Source organism: Haliotis rufescens, unplaced genomic scaffold (genome assembly GCF_023055435.1).
Source record: "Haliotis rufescens isolate VD_foot unplaced genomic scaffold, xgHalRufe1.0.p SCAF_5, whole genome shotgun sequence".
Classification (NCBI taxonomy): domain Eukaryota; kingdom Metazoa; phylum Mollusca; class Gastropoda; order Lepetellida; family Haliotidae; genus Haliotis; species Haliotis rufescens.
Genome location: NW_025964223.1, coordinates 47431238 through 47444610, shown reverse-complemented (window position 1 = coordinate 47444610; position 13373 = coordinate 47431238).

Here is a 13373-nt window from a genome sequence, read left to right as displayed (position 1 = left end):
TGGTCAAAATAGTGCTCAGGTGTCAAAGTTGTCGCAGAAAGGGTCATGGTTCCTCGTATAATAATGATATTAAATTTGAGTAACATACGCTCTCAACCGCCAAACATTTTCCAAGCAAACTCCGCCGCTATATTTGCACAGCAAGTCACCTACACGGATTCCCCACTTCATCGCGTACTCGTAGGCAGGTGATTGATTGTCCTCGTACCATAGACGACATGAGAACGATACAAACTACAAACACAGGCATGCCTCGGACACCATCCTGTCACTGTGACTCTGTTCTTACTTTGACACCACACGTTTCGATTAAAGGAGTGAAGAGATAGAAAACAACAGAATGAACCATTGAACAAGTTGCAGTGGGTGTCTTGTCCATGTATCACGCTTACTTTGAAGTTAACTATATGAAACCTCTTGACACAGTAAAGTTGCTGATAAGACTTTCCAGAAATGGGTCCAAATGTGTGATACCATGTGTCTCTATTCAATTATGTATTGTAGCTTATTATTGCATTTTTGTGGTCCTAAGATTCTGTAGTTTTAACATATAATAAGACGTCAAAATGTGATTTTAACCCATAAGGCCCCTTAACTCATGGTTGGTCATTTGTTGAAAAAAACGGAATAACCCGTCTCGATTATCCGCGAAACAGACCACATTAGGCGTAAAAGGCAAACTAGAGGTGAAAATTATATGAATGGAACACCAGGTGTTCGATAAAAGGGTAAACGTGTCCTGTCCTGCCGGTAGCACCGTCACTTACACAATTTTGCATAAAAAAGAAATGTTTGTTTGATGCCAGACGCCACACAGCAGTACTCCGACCCATTGGTCACCACTTGCCCCTTTCCATAACCTGCAAGAAGACTCGTCCCCCTACATTCGTGACCAACTCGTGTTATTCCGGGACAAGCCGAATAGCGACTCGTGCCCCTCTCGTGGCCATTTTTGTGACCTGGTTCCGTCTTAGCGCAAACGGGCATACCTAAAGCAACTGTCAACTCGTTGCGTAATGGTTCACTTTTATTTCCCCATATAATATATATATTTCAGATACAATTTAAAGCACATGGTCACGAATGTACTCCGACCATGCGAAGGCGGTCTGCAAACAAACCAGACAATCAAGTGATTGATAAGTCGCATGTATACCAGTGACATGTTTTTAAACTATCCACAAAGAGTTTAATATAAAATTGTACCGGACATTTCATAGTGTAGAGCAAACATCCCGATGAAACGTTTTGTCCTGATGCAGAGTTCATGTTGATACAGGTCACACATCAATGAAGTTAAGCGAACCCGTGAAGATCCGGGGTAGAATAGGTCTTCCACAACCCATGCTTTCCGTAAAAGGCGACTATGCTTGTCGTAAGAGGCGACTAACGGGATCGGGTGGTCAGGCTCGCTGACTTGGTTGATGCATGTCATCGATCCCAATTGCGTAGATCGATGGTCATGATGTCAATCACTGGATTGTCTGGTACAGACTCGATTATTTACAGACCGCCGTCATAAAGCTGGAATATTGCTGAGTGCAGCGTTAAACAACAAACAGACAAACAAAAGTTAAGTGACGTTGGTCGTGGGAGTCTTTGAATGGGCGACCGAGTTCGGATGCTAGGCACCTGAGAGTTTCTTTGGCTTCGGTCCTACCCCACACTGGGTTGTATACTTGCCATGGAGCTGAGAACGAAATTCGAGTGCAGACTGATCCATTGACCCGGGTAATAATACGCTTTGTGCGTGATGTTCAGTATGGAACAATCGCAACACAAATCGATTATTATTATTATTATTATAATTATTGACAGATAAAAATAAAAAAGAGCAAAGGAGGTTTGGGTGATCCCGGCAGTCAGGCATGTTAGGCTTGTTAGGCTCATCATTATATAGCTCCCTCACTCACCTGGCCCCCTCTACACGCAGCCCAGACAGCGAATGGGACGTCTCCCAGGAAGCGCTGCCGAGTAGGGTTGTATTCCTGGTAGCAACCCAGGGTACTCTCCCAATGTCAGTCAACAGATTGGGAGGTACCAAACCTAAGGCACCGAGAACAATGGACAGTCGGACAACTTGGTACTTGGGAAGCGAGCGTGACATTTCGAAAGCGAGGTCCGCATATTTGCCTTTTTCCCCTGAATCTTTTCACACTAGTGTCAAAAGGGACAGAAAAATCAATGATATCAAGGGATTTGATATGGCACTTCGCTTGGTTGACACTCATTTCCTTACCGTCCAGCAGTACAGAACCATCAACGAAACCAACAGTGACATTGAGATTATGTCCCACATCCTTGGCTCGTTTACGAAAACTGTGGAATGCCTTGTTTTCATCATGAGTCTTGACATGCTTGACAAGAGCATCATCAGACAAATACATGTGTGCAAAAGTGCACAATACAGTTCTATCATGAAGAGCCTCTACGTAAATCAAACCACGCCCTCCAATTATGATTGGTAAATATAAGCGATTGTGGGAAGAGCGAGGGTGGTGGGCTCTATTGTCTGACATTGATTCTTCGTGTGAGGGTGTCAATACCCTGAATTTCTTGTTTCGTCCATTCAACAACGCCAACAGAAAACGAAAGGACGGATACAGCTTAAGTATTTGTGGCTTTAATTTTATTTGGAGAGTTCAGCTCACAACTCCAGATTTTCTTAAGTCTTCATTTGAACTCTGTACGAAGTTTGTCCTTGATAGGGGCATTCCCCCATCCTGCATCCGAAAGTACGTATATGCCTGACCTCCCACGAGATTATGTCCCACATCCCCCACTACACACAGCCCAGGCAGCGAATGTGACTTCTCCCAGGAAGCGCTGCCTTGTCAAACCCACCCAGAACTTTTCGGAGAATGTAAAGACTCCCCAACATTGAAGCCTTCTGCATTATCCAGAAGGGCTGTATTCCTGGTAGCAAACCCGGGTACTCTCCCAATGTCAGTCAACAGATTGGGAGGTACCAAACCTAAGGCATAGAGAACAACAAAGAGGGTTTGGTGATCCTGGCACAGTCAGGCTGGTTAGGCTCATCATCAGCTCAGGGCCCTTCTCTACTCTGCGTAAAAGCCGAGACAGGAATGAGATTTCTTCCAGGAAGCGCTGCCTAGTCAAATCCACCCATGGATGGACATGTGCGTCAGATAGCCCTTCCCTGAAAAACAGGTTTCAACAATTCCCATGATCGGGTAACGGTCTGACAGAGTCAGACACCATGTGGAGACCAATAGTGGTTTCTGACAGAAGGTTCATCTGAAGGTGATGTCGGTTTCCATCTGATTAAACCTATTGAGATGCCCTTCCACAACGTACGCTGTGGGAATTTTCGCTACCGCCGTGCCCCTATAAAGTGACAATTTTAACAACTTTTCTTGTGATTGTTGTTGAACAAAATATTATTCAAATCTGATTGAGAACAGGGAATTCATCAACAGTTGCGATCATTAATTATCACCTGATATTTCTATTTCACAGCTATGAAGCAGTGTATCGGGGTCATGGAGGCAAAGTGACTGCACTCTGGGTGTACTTCTTCTTTTGTGTGAATCTGTTGAAGATACTGCAAATCGGTTTACGACTCGTAGCTGAATTAAATAGACACATGTTAATACTTCACGGCATAGCGACCATATGTATTCGATGGTAAAGGATTAACGTAGTCTATCGACTTTGGATACTGCCGCGTTCCCATGAAGAATACTTTCTTATTCTTTGATGGGCATAATAGGGGTTACTGCAGGTCGGTAATACGAAACTAAAGCAGCTGTATGGATGGCAGCTTCTTCATTTACACTGTCATTACTTGTATGATTTCACAACCATGTATATACACATGCTTGTTGTAAGTGCTAGCATTTGAACCGAAACGTTACAACACTGTCAGTAGAGACGTAATTGACACAATTACTTACTTTGAAAATTGGATTATTTACCCATATTATGGGGGTACGATGACATACACACTTCAAAAAAAAGAAACGCACAGGTAGGATGTAGTTCACTGAACCTCACTACACAAAAGAATCCGGTATATGAATTGGATATATGTTATTGGAAAATGTTGGTGGCCTGATATTCGACAAAAGGTGCGTCAAAACGCAGCCATTGTCGATTTGCAATGTCTTAAACGGCATTGTTTTCACACTTGTTCAAAGATGCACACTTGTTCAAAGCAAAATGCACGTGCAAGTTATGGCATTCGTTTACTCGTGGGAGTGGCTATAATAAGGCAAGCATAAGCCAATAATTTGTCATTCAATTGTCAACATTTTTCAAGTTCGAAAATGCCGAGACTCAGCGCCGCCGATCAGAACATCCCCATAGGACGTACATGTATCTAAAGAGGAGAATCGCAGTCTTCTGTTGCACGCCACTTCAACGTCCACCACAGCACCGTTTACCGAACCTCCTCCGTGGTCTAGTGGTAGAGCGTCCGCCCTGAGAGCGGAAGGTCCACGGTTCGATCACCGACCGCGTCATACCAAAAGACGTTAAAAGATGGTACTTGTTGTTTCCCTGTCTGGCGCTCGGCATTAAGTGGCTAAAACAAGGACTGGTCGGCTCGGAGTCAGTATACTGTGTCTGAGTTGGGTATTCATGTTAAACTGCGGCATGGTATCTCAGTGAGCTAGCACTATAAATCGGCATCGGTCCGGACTAGTACAATCAGCCACACAAACACACACACACTCCCATGCACGTCGCTATATAAGTGCAATAATCTTTGACGCGACGTTAAACCCAATTTCACCTCACATCACCATTTGCCGCCTTTGTGACCGATACACACAGTTCAATTCCACTGCAGGCGGCCGTAAACCGGCCGACCAAGAGTTACCACCCATGCACAGGATCGCTATATTCGACTGTTCCACCTACGTCATCGCCATGCTACAGCTACGGAAACTGCAGGACGCATCCTTGGTTTAAGGAGGATATCGGACTGTCAGGTCAGGAACCATCTCCGCGAGGCTGGAATCCGACCCAGAAGACCAGTTAGTTGGTGCCATACCTTTGAGCCTTGGAATTTGAGAAACTGGAGTCGAGTGTGGTGTAGCGATGAATAACGATTTCTTCTTCACCGGCGTGATGGAAGACAACGTGTTTATCGTCGGCAAAATGAGCGTTTTGCCCCACAATTTGTACGTGAATTCGAAAATGTCGGTGGCGGTAGTGTCATGGTGTGTGTGTGTGTGTGTGTGTGTGTGTGTGTGTGTGTGTGTGTGTGTGTGTGTGGTTATCCTATACAACGTGATCTGACTTTGTTGTGGTTCGGGGACAGCAAATAGCTATATGAATCAAATTCTTCAACCCCACCTTCTTCCAATCATTGACCGCCAGAGGGAGCTGTTTCAACAGGACAACGCTCCACCCGCTAACAGCTCATGTGACGGTAGACTACCTTCATAATGCCAACATCAACGTATTGCCCTGGCCGTCGAGATCCCAACCAAATCAAACACCTCTGGGATGAACTCGATCGACGTGTACGTCAACGTCAGAACACACCGCAGACACTCCCACAACTGGCCAACGCGTTACAAGCAGAAAGGCGCAGAATTCCGCAGGACAGAATTCGTACACTTATCCAGTCAGTGCCGAGGAGATGCAGAGCCGTGATTGCTGTCTGGGGCGGTCACACGAGATACTGAGTTCAGTGCCACCTTGTGGCCTTATGTGACATGACAATGAACCGTTTTAAGTGCCTTTGTACAACGACAACATGTGACTATCGAGATCCAAAATTTCATATTTCTATCTTTATCGACTTTATTAAATACAGCAAATTTACTAAAAATGTACCTGTGCGTTTCTTTTTTTTGAGAGTGTAAACTCGTAAACATGTGTTGAAATATTCGACTCTGAAATTTGACACAAACATTATTGCATTTGACATTAACCAATCCCTGTAATATCGGTTATGCTTTTCCTAGATTCCATAATTGTTGGTATTTTAATAATTTAGTTAATGTTTTATTGATAACAATACCACGGGAACAAAAGAGAGGATTTACACCTTTGAAAGAAACGCAAAATACAGTTGAAAATACATGCAATGACCAGATGTACGTATATGTTCGTATTATTCCCGGTATGAACTTTGGGCATTTATTTATACAGCTGAAACATAGGCACAATCACCATTGTCCTAAATGCTCTGCAAGTATATTTGGACGGAAGTATTGTCTTTTCCTTGGTCGAGGAACAATTTATAACAAGATGATCATAATATATACAGGCCGACCAAACAAGAGCTTTCAGAAACTATGGAATTTGTATACACTCTAGATAGAAATAGCCATAAAACTACAAACATTCCAAACATTCCATAACGCTTGCATCGCACATTGTCAATGGAACCAAACACAGAAAAGCATGCAGACCGCAACAAACCGAGCGCGTCCGTCTCCACTGCAAATGGCTCCTTTCACGTCACCCGTCATTTGAGATAAAAAATACGAATCAGATTTAGTCGACATGTGCAGGTCAACCACAACTGTGTTCATTTGGAAAAATGCTACTGTAACACAATTCCATGATAGTTCATATTCCTAAATATTGTAATATACGTGAACAGCTTGTTATATACTTAACTTACATCAGGAACGGTTTACTAGCAGTGGCAGTAACTATACACAAACTGGCCTTGTCTTGTACCGACGGCAGGTAAAAGATATACAACTATAAATATTTCAGATGCACTTCATGTAAGTTTCTTTCAGCAGTGTGGCGTTATTACCACGACAATGACATAGTTTTCGTCCTTGTTATCCTCTCTCTAAATGTGGGCGGTCGGGTATCCTTGTGGTTAAAGCGTTCGCTCGTCACGCCGAAGACCCGGGTTCGATTCCCGACATGGGTACAATGTGTGAAGCCCATTTCTGGTGTCCCCCGCCGTGATATTGCTGGAATATTGTCAAAAGCGGCGTAAAATCAAACTCACTCACTCATTCACTCTCTAAATGTGAATGGTTTTATATATATATGTTATCATTCATAGCGTGTGTATATGTTGGGTTAACAATATGTTGAAAAGGTACACTTTCACGATGTCTAGATGGAATATTGCTGAGTGCAGCGTTAAACAACAAACAATGTCTCCGTTGTTTTTTATATAAAAAACAGGAACAGGAACAATCCTTTTTTTCAACAGTCCGATGCATAATTAATCTCTTTTCGATAAAACACCCGCGCCCAGCCCCCACCCACTCCAGGCTATCAAATGGTCGGTCCCTTTTAATTCTTATCTGTCAATTTGTACAGTTTTAATATTCCATCTGCAATGAGAGCTACTAGCCAATGTGACATCGTCTTTCGCTGGTTACCAAGTCATGTCGGCATAAAAGGTGACCCAAAAGCCGATGATGCGGCTAAAGCAGCTCTTGACAAACCGTTAGCTCCACTACTGATCCCGTACAGTGATTTCAAACCAACCATCAAGAGTTATACTCGGGATTTCTTGCAAAAGAGGTACTATCTGATATCCTCTCATCAATAAGCGGTTCTCTAGTTCCGGAAGCCTCTGATCACGTGCTTCTTCATTAGACACAATGTTACTTTTTGATAAGTTGTAAGGTAAAACTCTTTTGGTGTAGACGGTATGATAGGATAACAGCGAGTGCTTGGGTGCGGACAAGCAGAATGCTAAAAATGTATAATTATGTATTTAACGTCACAGCATTTATAAAATACAATAGTTGTAAACTCCTGACCATCTTTATCTTTATATTACGTACATTGACATTTAATCTTTGAATAAATGTCAGAGACGGAATACCTTCGATACATGAACATATCTATGAAAAAACCTATTTGACTCATCTTTGTATTCCCCTTAAGTGACTGGAAGATTATATGCCATGACGACAAACATCCACATGTCTAACGTTCAAGTGACAACACAGTTTCCCTTCTTCCGCTTTGATCGTATCGGACATTTTGACGTGGTTTTACTCATTAATGTATTACGACGCACTGACACCCCGACTGAGATATGTCTTTAAAACATTGATCATCTAACGATATTATTCAAATCTATTTGTTGTAACCAAATTACAAACGATGAAACTGATGGACATTTTGTACATACAGACGCCCCAAATACGTTAACTCTCGCTTTGAGGACCACAAACACACCCTTATGATATAATCAGAACGTACAATGAAATCTGGTTTTACCATGTAATGTATGATTATGGAAAGGTTTTTACTCACCTACAGTAGAACAATGAGTCATTAATGACAAATCAATGGGTACATGTGTGGTGAAGCTGTTATCTAGGGAGGCTCCATTTTGTAAAATATCTTTACAGTTACATCCAGATTTAGCACCTTATTTAATCTGCATTTTTCCCTTGCGAAAACAGCAAGATTTTAGGAGAGTTACAATTCAAGTCAAGAAACACCGGCTCTATGTTTTTTAATGTACTGATAAGGAAAATGATGCTTGTACCTGCACAAAGACCTGTGTAAATACAGAAACTGTCATCCATTAGTATTGTAAGAGACTACAAACAAATCATAATGTTGACTCGTGTGGTCCACTCATCTTAGGTGACGCAGTTCGCTGTGCAGAAATGCGTCCGTTGTGCACGCCAGAAACATTTTATCATGGACTCGAATCCCGGTTCACCCCGATTATGACACCACTATACCCGGTCTCCCGGGTTTCGCGAATGTGGTAAACGTCGTAGACCTGCATCGCTTCGGACGCTCCACCCACATTAAACTGACGGCGTTACCGTTACTGATGCTGCCCCGTATTGTTGAAGGTCGAGAATGGTTTTCGTGTGAGGCACAGAAATATTTTAATGCCTTTTTAATGAATGGAGGTAAATGTTTCCAAAAAATAAAATGGGCATTCAATAGAGGATATGTCATGAGTAGTTGTGTGCAGCGCTACAGCACCGCTCCTGGCTTCTGATTGGTCGGTGGGGTCACGTGACCTCTGATGACGTCACTTCCGGTTGGGTGTGCGCAGGGCATTGTGGGTCCTGCGTGCGCATCCAAGATGGCGGCACATTCGTTTCCGGTGGCGTGCGCACCTCCAAGAGGGCGTCACATCCGTTTCCGGGGAGGAGGCGGAAAATCCAGAGAAGCGGTCGTAAAAGGTGAACAAGATCGACATTGAAAGAAGGGCGTATACAATCCTTTTGTTGTTCTAAACATAGACATGGTGGTGGTGGTGGTGGAGGGAGGGAGGAAGGGAGGGAGGGAGGGGGGGGGGGGGGGGGGAGGAGGAGGGGGGTTCTTTGTTTGGGTTTGATGGTCGTCAAAGCAAAGGATGAAAGCGTTCTTTCGGGAGAGATTGGTGGCCCTGAAAAGGGCCGTTTTGGGGAAGAAGTCGATCACTTCTTCACCCACATACACGCAGTGGTGCAAAGGCACGGGTGGGCTGTCATCTGTCGTCTCACGGGACACTTACTTATGTGAGTTAAACGTCTCATGTACGTGTCCTTCAGGACAGTATTACAATATAGACATTGGAATGTTCCATCCCGTGCCCTTGTGCCAAGGGCGTAGACTGGCCTACACCCTTGGCACCTGTTGCACTGCCATGGAGGAGGCAATGTTGGTGATGTTTCTTTCTCCTCCAATCTGTCCCTTTGCACCACTGAAATGATCTCCAAATCCCAGTTTTCTGTGTTATTTTGCATGTTGCTGCTGCTGCTGCTGATGATATCATAGAATGCACTGTGTGTGTGTGTGTGTGTGTGTGTGTGTGTGTGTTTGCTCTTGTTTTTTTTTTTATAGGAGAGGCACTGACACCCTGCTTCCTGGTTGGTTCGCCAGGCAGCAGCTCCGATTGGTTCATTCCGGTACTGGTCTGCACCTCTGTTTTCCAAAATGACCCGACCCCTGTGTTTCTTTCCCATAGGAAATGGATTTTACCATGGGAGAGAAAGCACAACCTCGTTTCGACCAATCAGAGGTTGTGCTCGGACCATGCTGGGCTCTGATTGGTCGACAACCCAGGCTTCTGATTGGTCAAATTTCGATCCGTTTTTTTTTCTTGGGTAGTCTTGGTATTTTTTAGGTAGACGGTCGTCTGAATGCTAAAGGTGGACCGTCAAAGGTAGGCATGAACGTGATGTGGGAATGTCTACGTGATGTATGTTGTGTCACCCCCCATGCAAATCGTGATGTCATGTGTGTGTCTTCAAACAGACGTTTACGTTGATCCAAAGGATTGTTATTCCATGCATACGGGATGTACGTCATGTTGCCAGGCACACGTGGTGTTTCACGCGTGTCTTTATGCAAAACGTGGTGTCATGTGTGTGTGTGTGTGTGTGAATACAAACAGACGTTATACTTATTTAGTATTTAGATGGATAGAGAAAGATCGATAGACATACGTAGTGTTTCACCCGTGTCTTCATGCAAACCTAGTGTCGTGTGTGTGTCTTCAAACAGACGTTGATCCATAGGATGATGACGTTGATCCATAGGATTATTATTATCATTATTATTTATACCGAGGTGTTGACACTCGTGTAGGTCTACAGGCGTACTGTCACACGTGTTTTCATGCACACGTCATGTACTTCATGTTGCCATGCAAACGTGATGTACTACGTGTCTCTATGCACACGTGATGTCATACGTGTATTTATATATATTAATTTTATTTTGAGACGTACAATTGTGGTGTCACGCGTAGGCGTGTGCCTCCAAGAGGCCTAGGGGGAGGGTGTGGGTTCTTTGTTTTGGCAAAGCAAAGGATGAAAGCTGTCTTTTGGGTGAGATGGGTGGCCCTGAAAAGGGCCGTTTTGGGGAAGAAAAACTTTTCTGCTGCTGTCAAAGAAGAAACATCATGTCCAATCTTATTGCAAGAAAGGATCGTCGAAGCGGTAATTGCTGCCATCTTTGTATACCATCTGGGTATGCCATCTGGGTATGTCATCTGGGTGCCCTACGTGGCACCACTTGTGGGTCCAACAAAGAAAAAACCCAAAACAACTTGTTGGTAACAGGAACTTGAACGGGAACTTGAACGGGAACTTGAACAGGAACACAGGAAACGGAAAACGCCCTCCTAGGCAGCCGTTCATGCTACGCCAACGTCACATGAAATATCCTATTTATTATATACTTTTTGTGTAGTTGTCTGCAGGAAGAATAAATTATTTCATTACAAATGTAAAACCTTCAAGCGTAAATTCTCCCGACATAACATGGACGGTTTACCACAACCTGTAAGTACGACTTAAAATGTAGTTCCATCTTTGCTAAATCTTAAATAATATAAACAAAAGTAAACAAAAATATTTGATGTCACTAAAATTCTTTAGTATACATTTGGATATGATTATATACAAAATCAACTTCATCAAAATATAAATTTCAAATCAATGAGACGGTTGTTCGAAGCGAAAGAATACACGCAAGTCAAGTAACAAAATGGCGCTTTGCGAAACGAAAAGTATCGACTGACAAATTAGATGAGAAATTTACAGTTTACTACGAATCATTTTCAACAAAATAACAAACGGTAAGAATCGGTATTAACTCCATAAATGACCATCTGTCATTATATGACTTGTCAACGTTGAACTGACGTAAATCAACAGTATGTGTACGAGCTGTCTCGTGTAGGCCAACATACTTCGTCAGTCACAAGATGCTTCGTCAGTCACAACTTGACACAAGCCTACTCGGTTGGCTGATCATTGCGGCTTCGCACTGGTAACCGTCTAAGACCCGCATCACCTCGGGCTTTCCTCCCACATTAATCTGACACGCCGCGATATAACTGGAATACTATCAAAAGCGGTGTTAAACCCAACTCACTCACTCACTCACTAATAACCAAATGCACCTGGAGAGATACAGATATTGATATTTCCAGTGATTGTCTTATTTGACAGAATGCTGGAAAGGAAACTTTGATGCGCAAGTTGATTTGATGTGATGTTCACTGAAGCGGTTGCATCGGATGTTGACACTCCGGAGGCTGATGTGACAGTGGATGAGGCAGGCGGCGACGGTTGAACATTCAACAACAAGTAGATGCAAATATCAAAGGTCAAGTAGGACTACTTTCACTGTTTATAAACAAACATGGCGTCACCCTCGTCATTCGGCGATCGAGTCAGAATTAACCATCGGGAATCTGGATAAACTACAGGGATAATTGCTATCATTATCCAAAGAACAGTCTAATATACTGAAAATCAGTGTTTAACTGTGACGTAGCAAAGGCATTTTTATAAGTTTTGGCAACATTGGAGATATAAATTTCGAAACAATTTTGCGAGGGCACGTGGCCTAGCGAAGCGGGATCAGTAGCCATATCTGTGCTTGTAAACCCCTGCGGCTTGAAACCTTCTCCACAAATTAAAATAGTTGGATTTGGCCGAAATATGTTTGAATTGTTACCTTGTTTCGTTTTGTCGCTGTGTGTAGTACTATGTACATCTGACTACACTTCTTAACGTTATGACAGGACAGACCGACTGTCAAAAACGTCTGACCGTGGCCGTGACGTCTCATAGATTAGGGTTAAAGTAGCTTCCCTTTGACCAAGGGCAGTTACTCTAGCGGACAGACCGATGGATTGCCGAGAGAGGCAATTAAAAACAACTGTTGTTTTGCGTATATGTTGCTTCGCCACTGTATAAGAAACAGATTTCAGTTGGAACTTTATTGGCTACTGTCACTGTCCGACTGACACATCACTTAACCTGTGACGTAATACATATTAAAGCGCGCATTCCAGGAAAACTCGCAATGTTTCGGTAATGTTTGTGAGAGAGGGAAAGCGATTTTAAAGCACAGAATTAAAGAATGACATTATATGATAAAGAGGTTATCACGCTTGTGTGTTTGGGCATGGTAAATATCCTGTATTAGGAATAAACATTATGCATATAGCTCGCCAAGGTTCGCTAAATACAATGTTTATTCCTAATGCAGGATATTTACCATCCCCAAACACACTCGCGTGATAACCTCTATTTACGCTGTTGGTCAGGTTTCAGATGGGAATAATTCGTAATGGAGTTTGTGTTCTTGTGACCTAAAGGGAGAACAGTTTATCATATATTTATTTAGCTATATTAGATACTGTTATTATTCTTTGTATTATGACATTTTTGCTAAATATTACCACAATTTGGTATAATTATCATGTGTACATATATACATTTTTATTATTATGATAGGGAAAAAAATGTAATGTGAGCTTATATTTTAATATATGTAATGATTATATTTATCATGTTTAAAGGGCCTTTTTTCCATTCAATGTACCTGATACTCCAATGATCTGATTAGGAGAAACACCTTCATCCACCAGTTTCTGTACAAGGTGCTTTCTCATGCTGAAAAGTAACACATATAATTATCAATTATTATTTTCTTAT